We start from the raw sequence: 17,041 nt of genomic DNA, 5'->3' as shown, positions 1-17,041 counted from the left end.
ATATTGAGACTTAATATTGTAGGACAGTACGTAGATGTAACGGAGATGATAATTACTAGGTTTGACTTTACGAGCATAACCCTCGAACAATACCCATAACCTCCTTAGTAATAACCCATAATTTCCTTAGCTCTATCCTGCTCTTAAAACCATTTTGAAAGTGACACACTCATAACCTCGTCGTAGTATTTTATGTATAATACTAATTAATAATATTAATAATAATAAGATTAATAATAATATTAATCTTAATAATAATAATAATAATAATAATAATAATAATAATAATAATAATAATAATAATAATATAAATATGGAGTATGATATGTATGTGTGTAAGACAGAGACCAAAATGCTCGAGCTTTTATAGGTGTGGCCTGATTCTGATGCCCATGCGATCGCATGGGTTTTATGCCTATTTGCCATGCGATCGCATGGCCGTCAGATCCAGTTCACATATTTTTTGTAATTTTGTTTGTCGACATAATTTAATATAATATATATAATATATTTAATTTAAATAATTAATTATATATTATATTAAATTCACATGCATAGTTGACTTGTAATTTTTGTTCCGATAAGTCGTACGTCATCACTCGACTTATGTCCCGGTTCCGGTTTTTCGAGTGTCCCTTCGTACGTTGAGAAAACTTGTACATTACGTTTCGCGACTCGTACCTTTGTCAAAATATAGTCTTAAATTATTCCTAAACTATACCACTCAAAGTATATCTTAAACTTTCGAGTATTTTGGTCATTTACTTCTATAAATCATCGTCTCGTTATTTGTTATTATATATATAATAACATGTTGTTTTATGACCAAGTTAATATTATATTTAAATATATATATTCAATATTTAATAAACACGTTTTTAAAATACATAACACAGGTTATTCATATATCTAATTCCAACAGTTAATATTCCTTATTATTGTATGTGTCAAAGTTACGTTATTTAAACAAACACTTTATCATTTGTTTCGAATACCGTTAAAAATGAATGATTTCTCAAATCAACGTGGACCTCTCAATAGAGACCCGTAATGATATCATAATCCTTAAGAGACTCAGTAAATGTCTTTTACTTGAATCATTTGGCATAATCTTTTAACTCCGTAGTTAAATATATCAATCAGGTAATCAATCAAATAAGATTAATGCACAGTATTATATACCCAACACTTAGTTACGTTTTCAAGTTATAGTATATGTATCTATTTACATATAATTATTCGTGCATCATGAATAAACGAAAGGTAATTGAATAGTTCAAGAATTTTGAGATTCAGTTTAACAGACTTTGCTTATCGTATCGAAATCATATAAGATTAAGTTTAAATTTGGTCGAAAATTTCCGGGTCATCACAGTACCTACCCGTTAAAGAAATTTCGTCTCGAAATTTGAGTGAGGTCGTCATGGCTAACAATAAAAATGTTTTCATGACGTATATGAGTTGATAATTAGAGTTTTATCACCGTTGAATAATATGGATAAAACAATCCAATTACTCGGAGCGTATGAGAGAAGTTATCATAATAGAGTGAAATAGAGATTCGTCTTATCTTTTGACGTAGTGTGACGATCGCTCCAAATCCATTTGGCCGAATACGTCATTCATTGATTTCATTGCGAGGTATTTGACCTCTATATGATACGTTTTATAAACATTGCATTCTTTTGAAAAGGCACACCATAAATGAATATTAAATCAAAGGTTTTCGACATCTGATGATTTCTACATATAAACAATCACCTTATATAATAGTTTACAACAGTACTTCCGTTGACAATGCAGTCTAAATAAGGTACATGGTGATGAATTGGTGAATGCAACGTTTTCTTGAAAAATATGCCATGTAAGACTCCATGCACATAGCTTGTCTATCATATAAGCAAACAGCGGAAGACTTCTAGGGAACCTGAGAATAAACATGCTAACAAGTGTCAACACAAAGGTTGGTGAGTTCATAGTTTTAGTGTTTCGCATAATCTGCATATAAAAGTGGATAACAAGATTTCAGTTGTTTCATCCAGAAACGTTTATCAAAATATTCTACGAAATTGAGCACCCTGGTAACTAAACTTAACGTATATATAATTTGTACCCTTTGTATAATCATCTTAATAATACACGTAAACCAACGTGTACGCTTCTCAAATAGCATACGTCCGTTAAAAGGCTAGTGCTCTAGCTCGGACGGGGATATCAAGCCCTATGGATCCATATACTACTACTCGTGCCCACCAGTTCTTATAACTGGCAGTTAACAGTTACCAAAGCTAAGGGATTTTCGGTTCAAACTCAGTGTAGAATTTAGTATGTACTTGTATACATTGCGTTTTAAATAAAGTGCATGTATTCTCAGCCCAAAAATATATATTGCAAAAGCAATTAAAAGGGGATCAATGAAACTCACGCATATAAATCTAGTATTTTTAGTATTTATAAACAGTCGCATGTATTCTCAGCCCAAAAATATATTGAGTAAAAGGGATCATATGAAACTCACCTTAGCAACATATAAAGTCGTTCACCAAAATGTGATCGAAACTCGGATTACCAAATAACCGTAGATCTCAACCTAGAGAACATATGTTGGTCAATAAATGTCTATCAAGCTAGGTCAGGTCATAGTGTATAACAATTCTAATGCTCGAGATCGACATACAAAAGTTATCCAAAGTCGTTTCAAAAAGTCAATTTTGACAATAATTCAACAAAACGAGACGTGCCTTATATATGGATTCATTTACTTGTCTGGTAATATTCAAAAATCCAATTTATCATTCTTACAAACAAGTTTCAAAAGCAATTTCAATCAATGTCAATCATAATTCAGTTGATCATATCTTTTAATTCGTTCACCGAAATTACGCGATTTCTAAATGAAAAGTTATTGATTTTTTCGCCAGCTTTCCAAAAACATGCATATCATACACCTTTTATCAGTAATATATGTATTTACTTCGTGATTCATCATAACTGTTTAACGACAAAATTTAGCGTACAATAATGTATAAATATATACACTCGAGCACTAGTATGTATACACTATTAATTTATAAAAAATAAAATATAAATGCTTACGTATTAATATTGAAATTCAATATTGTAGAAAAGTACGTAGACGCAACAGAGATGATAAACACTAGATTTGATTCATAAATATACCCTCGAATATTACCCATAACCTCTTTGGCAATAACCCATAATTTCCTTAGCTCTATCCCACTCTTAAAACCATTTTGAAAGTGACACACTCATAACCTCGTCGTAGTATTTTATGTATAATACTAATTAATAATATTAATAATAATAAGATAAATAATAATATTAATCTTAATAATAATAATAATAAAAATAATAATAATAATAATAATAATAATAATAATAATAATAATAATAATAATAATAATAATAATAATAATAATAATAATAATAATATAAATATGGAGTATGATATGTATGTGTGTAAGACAGAGACCAAAATGCTCGAGCTTTTATAGGTGTGGCCTGATTCTGATGCACATGCGATCGCATGGGTTTTATGCCTATTTGCCATGCGATCGTATGGCCGTCAGATCCAGCTCACATATTTTTTGTAATTTTGTTTGTCGACATAATTTAATATAATATATATAATATATTTAATTTAAATAATTAATTATATATTATATTAAATTCACATGCATAGTTGACTTGTAATTTTTGTTCCGATAAGTCGTACGTCATCACTCGACTTATGTCCCGGTTCCGGTTTTTCGAGTGTCCCTTCGTACGTTGAGAAAACTTGTACATTACGTTTCGCGACTCGTACCTTTGTCAAAATATAGTCTTAAATTATTCCTAAACTATACCACTCAAAGTATATCTTAAACTTTCGAGTATTTTGGTCATTTACTTCTATAAATCATCGTCTCGTTATTTGTTATTATATATATAATAACAGATTGTTTTATGACCAAGTTAATATTATATTTAAATATATATATTCAATATTTAATAAACACGTTTTTAAAATACATAACACAGGTTATTCATATATCTAATTCCAATAGTTAATATTCCTTATTATTGTATGTGTCCAAGTTACGTTATTTAAACAAACACTTTATCATTTGTTCCGAATACCGTTAAAAATGAATGATTTCTCAAATCAACGTGGACCTCTCAATAGAGACCCGTAATGATATCATAATCCTTAAGAGACTCAGTAAATGTCTTTTACTTGAATCGTTTGGCATAATCTTTTAACTCCGTAGTTAAATATATCAATCAGGTAATCAATCAAATAAGATTAATGCACAGTATCATATACCCAACACTTAGTTACGTTTTCAAGTTATAGTATATGTATCTATTTACATATAATTATTCGTGCATCATCGTGAATAAACGAAAGGTAATTGAATAGTTCAAGAATTTTGAGATGCAGTTTAAAAGACTTTGCTTATCGTATCGAAATCATATAAGATTAAGTTTAAATTTGGTCGAAAATTTTCGGGTCATCACAGTACCTACCCGTTAAAGAAATTTCGTCCTGAAATTTGAGTGAGGTCGTCATGGCTAACAATAAAAATGTTTTCATGACGTATATGAGTTGATAATTAGAGTTTTATCACCGTTGAATAATATGGATAACACAATCCAATTACTCGAAGCGTATGAGGGAAGTTATCATAATAAAGTGAAATAGAGAATAGAGATGCGTCTTATCTCTTGACGTAGTAACGATTGATTTCCGAAATTTAAGGAATAGAAAGTCTTCATAATCTAAATAAGATTTGATTCTTCGAAATTTAAGGAAATGAAGATCTTCTTTAATTAAATGAGGTCACCTGCCTCGATTGCTCTGTCTGTTATTTTGCTTATAAATTAACCCCCTTTCGTCTCATTATTTTCACCACTCCTACATCTTCTTCCTCATTTCATACTTCCAAAAGATTGTGAAATGCTTCATCCAGTTCTTATTCTTGATATACTCCTAACTTTCATATCTGTCATTCTTCTTTTTCATCTACCACCAGAGGAAGTTACTTTCTTCTACCATTACCTTGGGGTTATAGTGTTTTTCATTCTCCCGTGTCTTTATATTGCTATACGCATTGATATACACGGTTTGTAAATTTTGAGGTTGTTATTGGGCTTTATATTCTCCATTATATTTCGGAGCTTCATGCTTTAGTTTTCTCTTCCTGACCTTAAGTCAAGCGGATAATGGTCCAGAATTCGTAGGTATGAAGTTTCAGATGAACATAACTAATGTTCTAAGAAAGAAATGGTAATAGCACAATCTGACTTGTCAAATTACCAGAATACCTCAAAAAAAGACCGAATCATTAAGAAAATATTTTCTTGATATTTTTAGAGATTATATAGAATGAAAGAGTTATGTAACATGGTTCATGATGAGGGTATGATATGTGAACCTTTATCACGTTCCATTAGAAACTCAGCATGACTTACTGTAATATAATCACGTTGATCAAGTGTCATTATATTATATTAACTCATGCTTCAATTCCCAACATTACTTCAAAACATTTATATTTTAAACTTGAAAGTTTCAGAATTTAGAAACTAAAATAGTTTCTTTTATGGTGTAACACAGATATCGTAAAGAGAAAATTGATTTTCGATAAGAATGATTATGAAATTATCTCCAGAAATATGGAGGATATTTATAATGAAAGATACGATGATATCTTAGAATTTCTAATATCAGAGGATGATGAAGAATATTGTCCGCAAGGGTTTAGATTCGGAAGCAAGGTATTCGTTAATGGCTTCAACAGATACTGAATCATTTGGATTCTTTGAAGACAGGTTTCGTCCTTGTGATTTATCCACAGCCTCTTTCATACTTTGATCAATCCGTTTTCCAGTTCCAAACTTTCTCTTTTTCTCAGCTTTACCACCATACTATTCTTTATCATCAAACTTTTGACTGTTAAGGTCGTTTACAATTTTTGCTGCTTCATCAACATTTTTCCAAAATTCGGAGAACTAGTTTCGTAGTTTGGGGTGTTTTTCGGAAACTTCACATTCGAAGTATGTAAGTCCAAGAGGTAGACATTATATGTACGCATATAACTGTTGGCGTAGACGTGCTACAAGATTTCAAAATACTGATTGCTAATTCCTGATAGTTGGTATGGCAATTGCCGTTATTAGATGTGGATGAGTACATGATACGGTTTCAATGAGTATAAGGATTTTTCGGAAGGTCAAAGATCAATGAAGTTGTTGGTAAATTTACTGCTAATGTGGTGGAACATGAAAGGTTCCCCAGTAACAAAAACGTATATGCCAAAGTTACAAGTCTGAAAGGTCGTCGTTGACTGGTTGAACGATTGATAATACTGGATACTTTTGGAAAGAAATTGCAAGGTTATTTTCAGTAATAACAATGCTAAAGGATCTTTCACATTTTTGAAGTCAAAGTATAGCTTTGAAAGATGTAGAGATCTAAGAATGATGTCACCCGTTAAATCTTGACTTGGATTCTGATCCGTCAATATCAGAATATGTAATTGAATTTGTATGGAAACGATTGTATATCGCTGTGAGCATAGTTAATAATTTTTGAATCAAAGTTAAAGAATGTACAGTGTAACATATTAATTGTGAACTTAAATATTTCCCGGGAATTACCTACCCGTTAAAGATTTCACAAGTAATATTTTGTACAAAAGAATTTTTATTACCGTCTTTATGAAAATATATGTATGTATATTTTCTTCAGATGTAATACAGATTTGATGAGTTAATATCATATTAAGCTCATTTGATTTTTGACTTGAATTAGAAATGAATAAAACATTAAAGATTTAATAATCTTTACGTAGTATTTCACTAATGTAATCAATACTCGGTTTTATTGATATTTTCTCAGTGAATCATGTTGGTGCTAATGGAACTCTTGCTAACTTCGCAAGGTACGAATGATGTTTTCTAGAAAGTTTCGAATACATCGAAGATGAAAGTATAAAATCAACCATATAATTGAATAATATACTTAGTTTATTATGAAATGGAATTCATTGAGTTGGAAACAGAGATTGTAGTTAACGATGGTTAAGTCATTAACGAAGTATGTACATCATAGCATATTAGTAATATGAATTAACCGAGTAGTACCTACCAGTTAAGATTCACACATAATAACTTGGTACGAAAAGATTTATTTTGATTTCAAAATTCATATATATTAAATATACATAAAATTTCTTCAGGAGAAATGAGTTAATACTTCATCGGTTATTGTTGCTGGTATTTCTTGGTAACTACGGTGCGTATGACGTTGATGCTCGTGAAACAGATTGTGAAGTTGAGGTTTGCGATGCGGATGTTGTTGGTGGTGGTAATGATACTGTTGGTGTTGTTGTCGGTGGTACTGTTGATGCCGGTGATGCTGCTGGTGCTTGTAACCTTTGCACCATATTCTCCAAAGCCACTACCCGAGCGCGAAGCTCGTTGACTTCTTCTACTACACCGGGATGATTGTCGATTCAGACGAGCGGACGAATAAGATTTAGAATGTGAGATAGTATATAATCATGACTAGATACTCTGGAAATGAGAGAGAAAATGGTATTACGAACAGGTTCGCCGGTAAGTGCTTCAGGTTCTTCGCCAAGAGGGCAATGTGGTGGATGGAAGGGATCGCCTTCTTCTTGTCTCCAATAATTAAGTAGGCTACGAACCCATACCCAATTCATCCATAATAGATGATGGCTAATTGGTTGATCCATTCCAGTTACACTTTCTTCAGAGTTCAGGAGAATATCCATATCGGAATAGCTGTCGGAATTTAAGGAATTTGAACTAGATACGGGATCCATCTTGTATAATTAGATAGATGATTTTTGATATGAAATAGATTATAGAATTTAGTTTGGTATTCTTCAATACATAATTTACATATGTATATATAATACCAAATTCCATAAATCACGGAGAAATTTTCGGAAGATGTCAGGAAAAGTTTACAGTAACAGATACGCTAAGATATGAATTTTTGTCTATACACTATTTATGCAATCAATGCAGTAAAACGTGTCTAGACTTAAGAATGATAAGCATGTAATTTTCAACAAAAAATGATAAGCAAAACTTTTAACATGCAGACACGGTCGAAGTCCAGACTTACTAATGCATCTTAACAACTATCAGTTAGACACATTCATGCAAGACCTGGTTCGCTAGGACCAATGCTCTGATACCAACTGTGACGATCGCTCTAAATCCATTTGGCCGAATACGTCATTCATTGATTTCATTGCGAGGTATTTGACCTCTATATGATACGTTTTATAAACATTGCATTCTTTTGAAAAGGCACACCATAAATGAATATTAAATCAAAGGTTTTTGACATCTGATGATTTCTACATATAAACAATCACCTTATATAATAGTTTACAACAGTACTTCCGTTGACAATGCAGTCTAAATAAGGTACATGGTGATGAATTGGTGAATGCAACGTTTTCTTGAAAAATATGCCATGTAAGACTCCATGCACATAGCTTGTCTATCATATAAGCAAACAGCGGAAGACTTCTAGGGAACCTGAGAATAAACATGCTAACAAGTGTCAACACAAAGGTTGGTGAGTTCATAGTTTTAGTGTTTCGCATAATCTGCATATAAAAGTGGATAACAAGATTTCAGTTGTTTCATCCAAAAACGTTTATCAAAATATTCTACGAAATTGAGCACCCTGGTAACTAAACTTAACGTATATATAATTTGTACCCTTTGTATAATCATCTTAATAATACACGTAAACCAACGTGTACGCTTCTCAAATAGCATACGTCCGTTAAAAGGCTAGTGCTCTAGCTCGGACGGGGATATCAAGCCCTATGGATCCATATACTACTACTCGCGCCCACCAGTTCTTATAACTGGCAGTTAACAGTTACCAAAGCTAAGGGATTTTCGGTTCAAACTCAGTGTAGAATTTAGTATGTACTTGTATACATTGCGTTTTAAATAAAGTGCATGTATTCTCAGCCCAAAAATATATATTGCAAAAGCAATTAAAAAGGGATCAATGAAACTCACGCATATAAATCTAGTATTTTCAGTATTTATAAACAGTCGCATGTATTCTCAGCCCAAAAATATATTGAGTAAAAGGGATCATATGAAACTCACCTTGGCAGCATATAAAGTCGTTCACCAAAATGTGATCGAAACTCGGATTACCAAATAACCGTAGATCTCAACCTAGAGAACATATGTTGGTCAATAAATGTCTATCAAGCTAGGTCAGGTCATAGTGTATAACAATTCTAATGCTCGAGATCGACATATAAAAGTTATCCAAAGTCGTTTCAAAAAGTCAATTTTGACAATAATTCAACAAAACGAGACGTGCCTTATATATGGATTCATTTACTTGTCTGGTAATATTCAAAAATCCAATTTATCATTCTTACAAACAAGTTTCAAAAGCAATTTCAATCAATGTCAATCATAATTCAGTTGATCATATCTTTTAATTCGTTCACCGAAGTTACGCGATTTCTAAATGAAAAGTTATTGATTTTTTCGCCAGCTTTCCAAAAACATGCATATCATATACCTTTTATCAGTAATATATGTATTTACTTCGTGATTCATCATAACTATTTAACGACAAAATTTAGCGTACAATAATGTATAAATATATACACTCGAGCACTAGTATGTATACACTATTAATTTATAAAATATAAAATATAAATGCTTACGTATTAATATTGAGATTCAATATTGTAGAAAAGTACGTAGACGCAACAGAGATGATAAACACTAGATTTGATTCATAAATATACCCTCGAATATTACCCATAACCTCTTTGGCAATAACCCATAATTTCCTTAGCTCTATCCCACTCTTAAAACCATTTTGAAAGTGACACACTCATAACCTCGTCGTAGTATTTTATGTATAATACTAATTAATAATATTAATAATAATAAGATAAATAATAATATTAATCTTAATAATAATAATAATAAAAATAAAAATAATAATAATAATAATAATAATAATAATAATAATAATAATAATAATAATAATAATAATAATAACAATAATAATAATAATAATAATAATAATAATATAAATATGGAGTATGATATGTATGTGTGTAAGACAGAGACCAAAATGCTCGAGCTTTTATAGGTGTGGCCTGATTCTGATGCCCATGCGATCGCATGGGTTTTATGCCTATTTGCCATGCGATCGCATGGCCGTCAGATCCAGCTCACATATTTTTTGTAATTTTGTTTGTCGACATAATTTAATATAATATATATAATATATTTAATTTAAATAATTAATTATATATTATATTAAATTCACATGCATAGTTGACTTGTAATTTTTGTTCCGATAAGTCATACGTCATCACTCGACTTATGTCCCGGTTCCGGTTTTTCGAGTGTCCCTTCGTACGTTGAGAAAACTTGTACATTACGTTTCGCGACTCGTACCTTTGTCAAAATATAGTCTTAAATTATTCCTAAACTATACCACTCAAAGTATATCTTAAACTTTCGAGTATTTTGGTCATTTACTTCTATAAATCATCGTCTCGTTATTTGTTATTATATATATAATAACAGATTGTTTTATGACCAAGTTAATATTATATTTAAATATATATATTCAATATTTAATAAACACATTTTTAAAATACATAACACAGGTTATTCATATATCTAATTCCAACAGTTAATATTCCTTATTATTGTATGTGCCCAAGTTACGTTATTTAAACAAACACTTTATCATTTGTTCCGAATACCGTTAAAAATGAATGATTTCTCAAATCAACGTGGACCTCTCAATAGAGACCCGTAATGATATCATAATCCTTAAGAGACTCAGTAAATGTCTTTTACTTGAATCGTTTGGCATAATCTTTTAACTCCGTAGTTAAATATATCAATCAGGTAATCAATCAAATAAGATTAATGCACAGTATCATATACCCAACACTTAGTTACGTTTTCAAGTTATAGTATATGTATCTATTTACATATAATTATTTGTGCATCATCGTGAATAAACGAAAGGTAATTGAATAGTTCAAGAATTTTGAGATTCAGTTTAAAAGACTTTGCTTATCGTATCGAAATCATATAAGATTAAGTTTAAATTTGGTCGAAAATTTTCGGGTCATCACACGTAGTAACGATTGGTTTCCGAAATTTAAGGAATAGAAAATCTTCATAATAAGATTTGATTCTTCGAAATTTAAGAAAATTATTATTTCCTTTGATTAAATGCGTAATCTGCCTCGATTGTTATGTCTGATATTTCGCTATAAATTAACTACTTCCGTTTCATTATTTTCACCACTCCTACATCTTCTTCCTCATTTCATACTTCAAAAGATTGTGAAATGCTTCATCCAGTTCTGATTCTTGATATACTTTTAACTTTCATATCTGTCATTCTTCTTTTTCATCTACCACCAAAGGAAGTTATTTTCTTCTACCATTACCTTGGGGTTATAGTGTTTTTCATTCTCCCGTGTCTTTATATTGCTATACGCATTGATATACACGGTTTGTAATTTCGGGGTTGTTATAGGGCTTTATATTCTCCGTTATATTTCGGAGCTTCATGCTTCCGTTCTCTCTTCCCGACTTTAAGTCAAGCGAATAATGGTCCAGAATTCGTAGGTATGAAGTTTTGGATAAACATAACTAATGTTCTAAGAAAGAGATTGTAATGGAACGATTTTGATTTGTCAAATTACCAGAATATCTGGAAAAGACCGAATCATCAAGAAATATATTTTCTTGATATATTTAGAGATTAGAATGTAAGAGTCGTGTAACATGGCACATGATGAGGGTGGAATCTGTGAACCTTTATCACGTTCCATTAGAAACTCAGCATGACTTACTGTAATATAATCACGTTGATCAAGTGTCATTATATTATACTAATTCATGCTTCAGTTCCCAACACTACTTCAAAAACATTCGTATTTTAAATTCGAATTTTTTAGAATCTAGAAACTAAAACAGTTTCTTTTATGATAACACAGATAGCGTGAAGAGATAAATAATCTCGGACAATGATAGTTATGAAGATATCTTCAGAAATATCGAAGATATTTATAATGAAAGATATGATAATATCTTAGAATTTCTAATATTGAAGGATGATGAAGAAGATTTGTTCGTAACAGATTTTGAGTCAGGAGCAAGGTATTCGTTAATGACTTCAGCAGATATTGAATCATTTGTATTCTTTGAAGGCAGGTTTAGTCTTTGTGATTTGTCCACAGCCTCCTTCATACTTTGCTCAATCCGTTTTCCAGTTCCAAACCTTCTCTTTTTCTCAGCTTTACCACCATACTATTCTTTATCATCAAACTTTTGACTGTTAAGGTAATTTGTAGTTTTTGCTGCTTCATCATCATTTTTCTAAAATTCAGAGAACTAGTTTCGCAGTTTGGGGTGTTTTTCAGAAACTTCACATTCGAAGTATGTAAGTCCAGGAGGTAGACGTTATATGTACACATATAACTGTTGGCGTAGACGTCCTGCAAGATTTCAAAATACTGATTGCTAATTCCCGGTAATTCGTATGGCAATTCTCGTTACAAGATGCAAATGTGTAAATGATAGAGTTTCAATGAGTATTATGATTTTTCGAAAGGTCAAGGACTAATGAAGTTGTTGGTAAATTTACTGCTAATGTGGTGGGACATGAAAGGTTCCCCTGTAACAAGAACTTATATGTCCGGTTTACAATAAGGCTAATCTGAAAAGTCGAAGTTGACTGGTTGGAAGTGTGGTAAAACTGAATACTTTGAAAAGGGATTGCAAGATTATTTTCGGTAAAAACAACGTTAAAGGATCTTGCATAGTTTTGAAGTCAAAGTATAGCTTTGAAAGATGTAGAGATCTAAGAATGATGTCACCGGTTCAGAGTTATGACTTGGATTCTGATCCGTCAATATCAGAATATGTAATTGAATTTGTATGAAAACGATTGTATATCGTTGTGAGCATTGTTAATAATTTTTGAATCAAACTTGAAGAATATACAGTGTAACATATTAATTGCGAACTTATATTTTTCCCGGGTATTACCTACCCGTTAAAGATTTCACAATTAATACTTCGTACAAAAGAATTTTTATTGCCGTCTTTATGAAAATATATGTATGTATATTTTCTTCAGATGTAACACAGATTTAATGAGTTAATATCATATTAAGCTCATTTAATTTTTGGCTGGATTAGAAATGAATAATCTCTAAAACATTAAAGATTTCATAATCTTCATGGAGTATTTTATTAATGTAATCAATACTTCGTTATTCAGTTTTATTGATATTTCCTCAGTGAATCATGTTAGTGCTTATGGAACTCTTGCTAACTTCGCAAGGGAAAAATGATGTTTTCTGAAAAGTTTTGAGTACATCGAAAATGAAAATGTAAAATCAATTATGTAATTGAATAATACACTTGGTTTATTATGAAATGGAATTCATTAAGTTGAAACAGAGATTGTAGTTAACAATGGTTAAGTTGTTAAGGAAGGATGTACATCATTGCATATTAGTAATATGAACTAACCGAGTAGTACCTACCAGTTAAGATTCACACGTAATAGCTTAGTACGAAAAGATTTATTTTGATTTCAAAATTCATATATATTATATATACATAAAATTTCTTCAGGGGAAATGAGTTAATACTTCATCGGTTATTGTTGCTGGTATTTCTTGGTAACTACGGTGCGTATGACGTTGATGCTCGTGGGACAGATTGTGAAGTTGAGGTTTGCAATGCGAATGTTGTTGGTTGTGGTAATGGTACTGTTGGTGTTGTTGTCGGTGGTACTGTTGATGCCGGTGATGCTGCTGGTGCTTGTAACCTTTGTACCATATTCTCTAAAGTCACCACTCGAGCACGAAGCTCGTTGACTTCTTCTACTACACCGGGATGATTGTCGATTCGGACGAGCGGATGAATAAGATTTAGAATGTGAGATAGTATATAATCATGACTAGATACTCTGGAAATGAGAGAGAAAATGGTATTACGAACAGGTTCGCCGATAAGTGCTTCAGGTTCTTCGCCAAGAGGGCAATGTGGTGGATGGAAGGGATCACCTTCTTCTTGTCTCCAATGATTGAGGAGGCTACAAACCCATCCCCAATTCAACCAGAATAGATGATGGCTGATTGGTTGATCCATTTCGGTTACACTGTCTTCGGAGTTCAGGTGAATATCCATATCGGAATAGCTGTTGGAATTTAAGGAATTTGAACTAGATACGTGATCCATCTTGTATAATCAGGGAATTAATTTTTGATATAAGATAGATTATAGAATTTAGATTGATACTCTTCAATACATAATTTACATATGTATTTATAATACCAAAATCCCGTAAATTACGGAGAAATTTTCGAAAAATGTCAGGAAAAGTTTACAGTAACAGATATGCTAAGATATGAATTTTGTCGGTAAACTATCTATGCAGTAAATGTATTAAGACGTCTCTAGACTTAGGAATGATAAGCAAGTAATTTCCGACGATAAATGGTAAGTAAAACTCGGTAAAAACAGATACAGTCATAGTCCAGACTCACTAATGCATCATAACAATTACCAGTTAAACACACTAATGCAAATTCTGGTTCCCTATGACCTCAAGCTCTGATACCAACTGTGACGATCGCTCCAAATCCATATGGACGAACACGTCATTCATTGATTTCATTGCGAGGTATTTGACCTCTATATGATACGTTTTGTAAACATTGCATTCTTTTGAAAAGGCATACAATAAATAAATATTTAAATCAAAGGTTTTCGACATCTGATGATTTCTACATATAGACAATCACCATAAATAATAGTTTACAATAGTACTTCCGTTGACAATGTAGTCAAAATAAGATACATGGTGATGATTTGGTGAATGCAACGTTTTCTTGAAAAATATGCCATGTAAGACTCCATGCACATAGCTTGTCTAACATATAATCAAACAGCGGAAGACTCCTAGGGAACCTGAGAATAAACATGCTAACAAGTGTCAACACAAAGGTTGGTGAGTTCATAGTTTTAGTGTTTCGCATAATCTGCATATAAAAGTGGATAACAAGATTTCAGTTGTTTCATCCAGAAACGTTTATCAATAGATTCTACATAACAGAGCACCTTGGTAACTAAACTTTAACGTTTTAATAAGTACCCTTGTTTAACATGCAACCAACATGTACAATACACGCTATCCAACGTGTACTAACCTCAAATAGCATACGTCTGTTTTATAGTTCAGGTTAGAGTTTTCTATACCTGGAACAGACGGGGATGTCAAGCCCTATGGATCCATATATAACTACTCGCGCCCACCAGTTCTTATAACCGGTAGTTACTAGTTACCAAAGCTAAGGGATTTTCGGTTCAAACTCGGTGTAGAATTTAGTATGTCTTGTGTCCATTGCGTTTAAAATAAAGTGCAAGTATTCTCAGCCCAAAAATATAGATTGTAAAAGCAATTAAAAAGGGAGCATATGAAACTCACCTTAGCAGCATATAAAGTCGTTCACCAAAATGTGATCGAAACTCGGATTACCAAATAACCGTAGATCTCAACCTAGAGAACATATGTTGGTCAATAAATGTCTATCAAGCTAGGTCAGGTCATAGTGTATCACAATCCTAATGCTCGATATCGACATATAAAAGTTATCCAAAGTCGTTTCAAAAAGTCAATTTTGACAGTTGTTTAACAAAACGAGACGTACCTTATATAAGGATTCATTTACTCGGTTGGTAATGTTCAAAAATCCAATTTATCAATCTCGTAAACAAGTTGTTTAAATCTTAATTGTAAATTCAAAAGCAATTTCAATTAACGTTAATCATAATTCAGTTGATCATATCTTTTAATCCGTTCATCGAAACTATTCGATATCTAAATGAAAAATTATTGATTTTTCGCCAGCTTTCCAAAAACATGTATATCATATACCTTTTACCAGTAATATATGTATTTAATTCGTGATTCATTATAAACTGTTTAACAACGAAATTTAGCATACAAGCATGTATAAATATATATTCGAGCACTAGACATGGATACACTATTAATATATAAAAGATAAAATATGAGTGCTTACGTATCAATATTGAGACTTAATATTGTAGGACAGTACGTAGATGTAACGGAGATGATAATTACTAGGTTTGACTTTACGAGCATAACCCTCGAACAATACCCATAACCTCCTTAGTAATAACCCATAATTTCCTTAGCTCTATCCTGCTCTTAAAACCATTTTGAAAGTGACACACTCATAACCTCGTCGTAGTATTTTATGTATAATACTAATTAATAATATTAATAATAATAAGATTAATAATAATATTAATCTTAATAATAATAATAATAATAATAATAATAATAATAATAATAATAATAATAATAATAATAATAATAATAATAATATAAATATGGAGTATGATATGTATGTGTGTAAGACAGAGACCAAAATGCTCGAGCTTTTATAGGTGTGGCCTGATTCTGATGCCCATGCGATCGCATGGGTTTTATGCCTATTTGCCATGCGATCGCATGGCCGTCAGATCCAGCTCACATATTTTTTGTAATTTTGTTTGTCGACATAATTTAATATAATATATATAATATATTTAATTTAAATAATTAATTATATATTATATTAAATTCACATGCATAGTTGACTTGTAATTTTTGTTCCGATAAGTCGTACGTCATCACTCGACTTATGTCCCGGTTCCGGTTTTTCGAGTGTCCCTTCGTACGTTGAGAAAACTTGTACATTACGTTTCGCGACTCGTACCTTTGTCAAAATATAGTCTTAAACTATTCCTAAACTATACCACTCAAAGTATATCTTAAACTTTCGAGTATTTTGGTCATTTACTTCTATAAATCATCGTCTCGTTATTTGTTATTATATATATAATAACAGATTGTTTTATGACCAAGTTAATATTATATTTAAAT

The 17,041-nt window shown here is 31.5% G+C and overlaps 1 pseudogene; it reads left to right on the top strand.

Annotated features, from left to right (window-relative positions):
- The window catches only part of LOC139848558 (uncharacterized), an 89,128-nt pseudogene that overhangs the window by 33,974 nt on the left and 38,113 nt on the right, over positions 1-17,041 (top strand).

The sequence above is a fragment of the Rutidosis leptorrhynchoides genome, chromosome 5 (genome assembly GCF_046630445.1).
Source record: "Rutidosis leptorrhynchoides isolate AG116_Rl617_1_P2 chromosome 5, CSIRO_AGI_Rlap_v1, whole genome shotgun sequence".
NCBI lineage: Eukaryota > Viridiplantae > Streptophyta > Magnoliopsida > Asterales > Asteraceae > Rutidosis > Rutidosis leptorrhynchoides.
The sequence above is the reverse complement of the archived record's forward strand: the minus strand, read 5'-3'. Positions and strand labels throughout refer to the sequence as shown.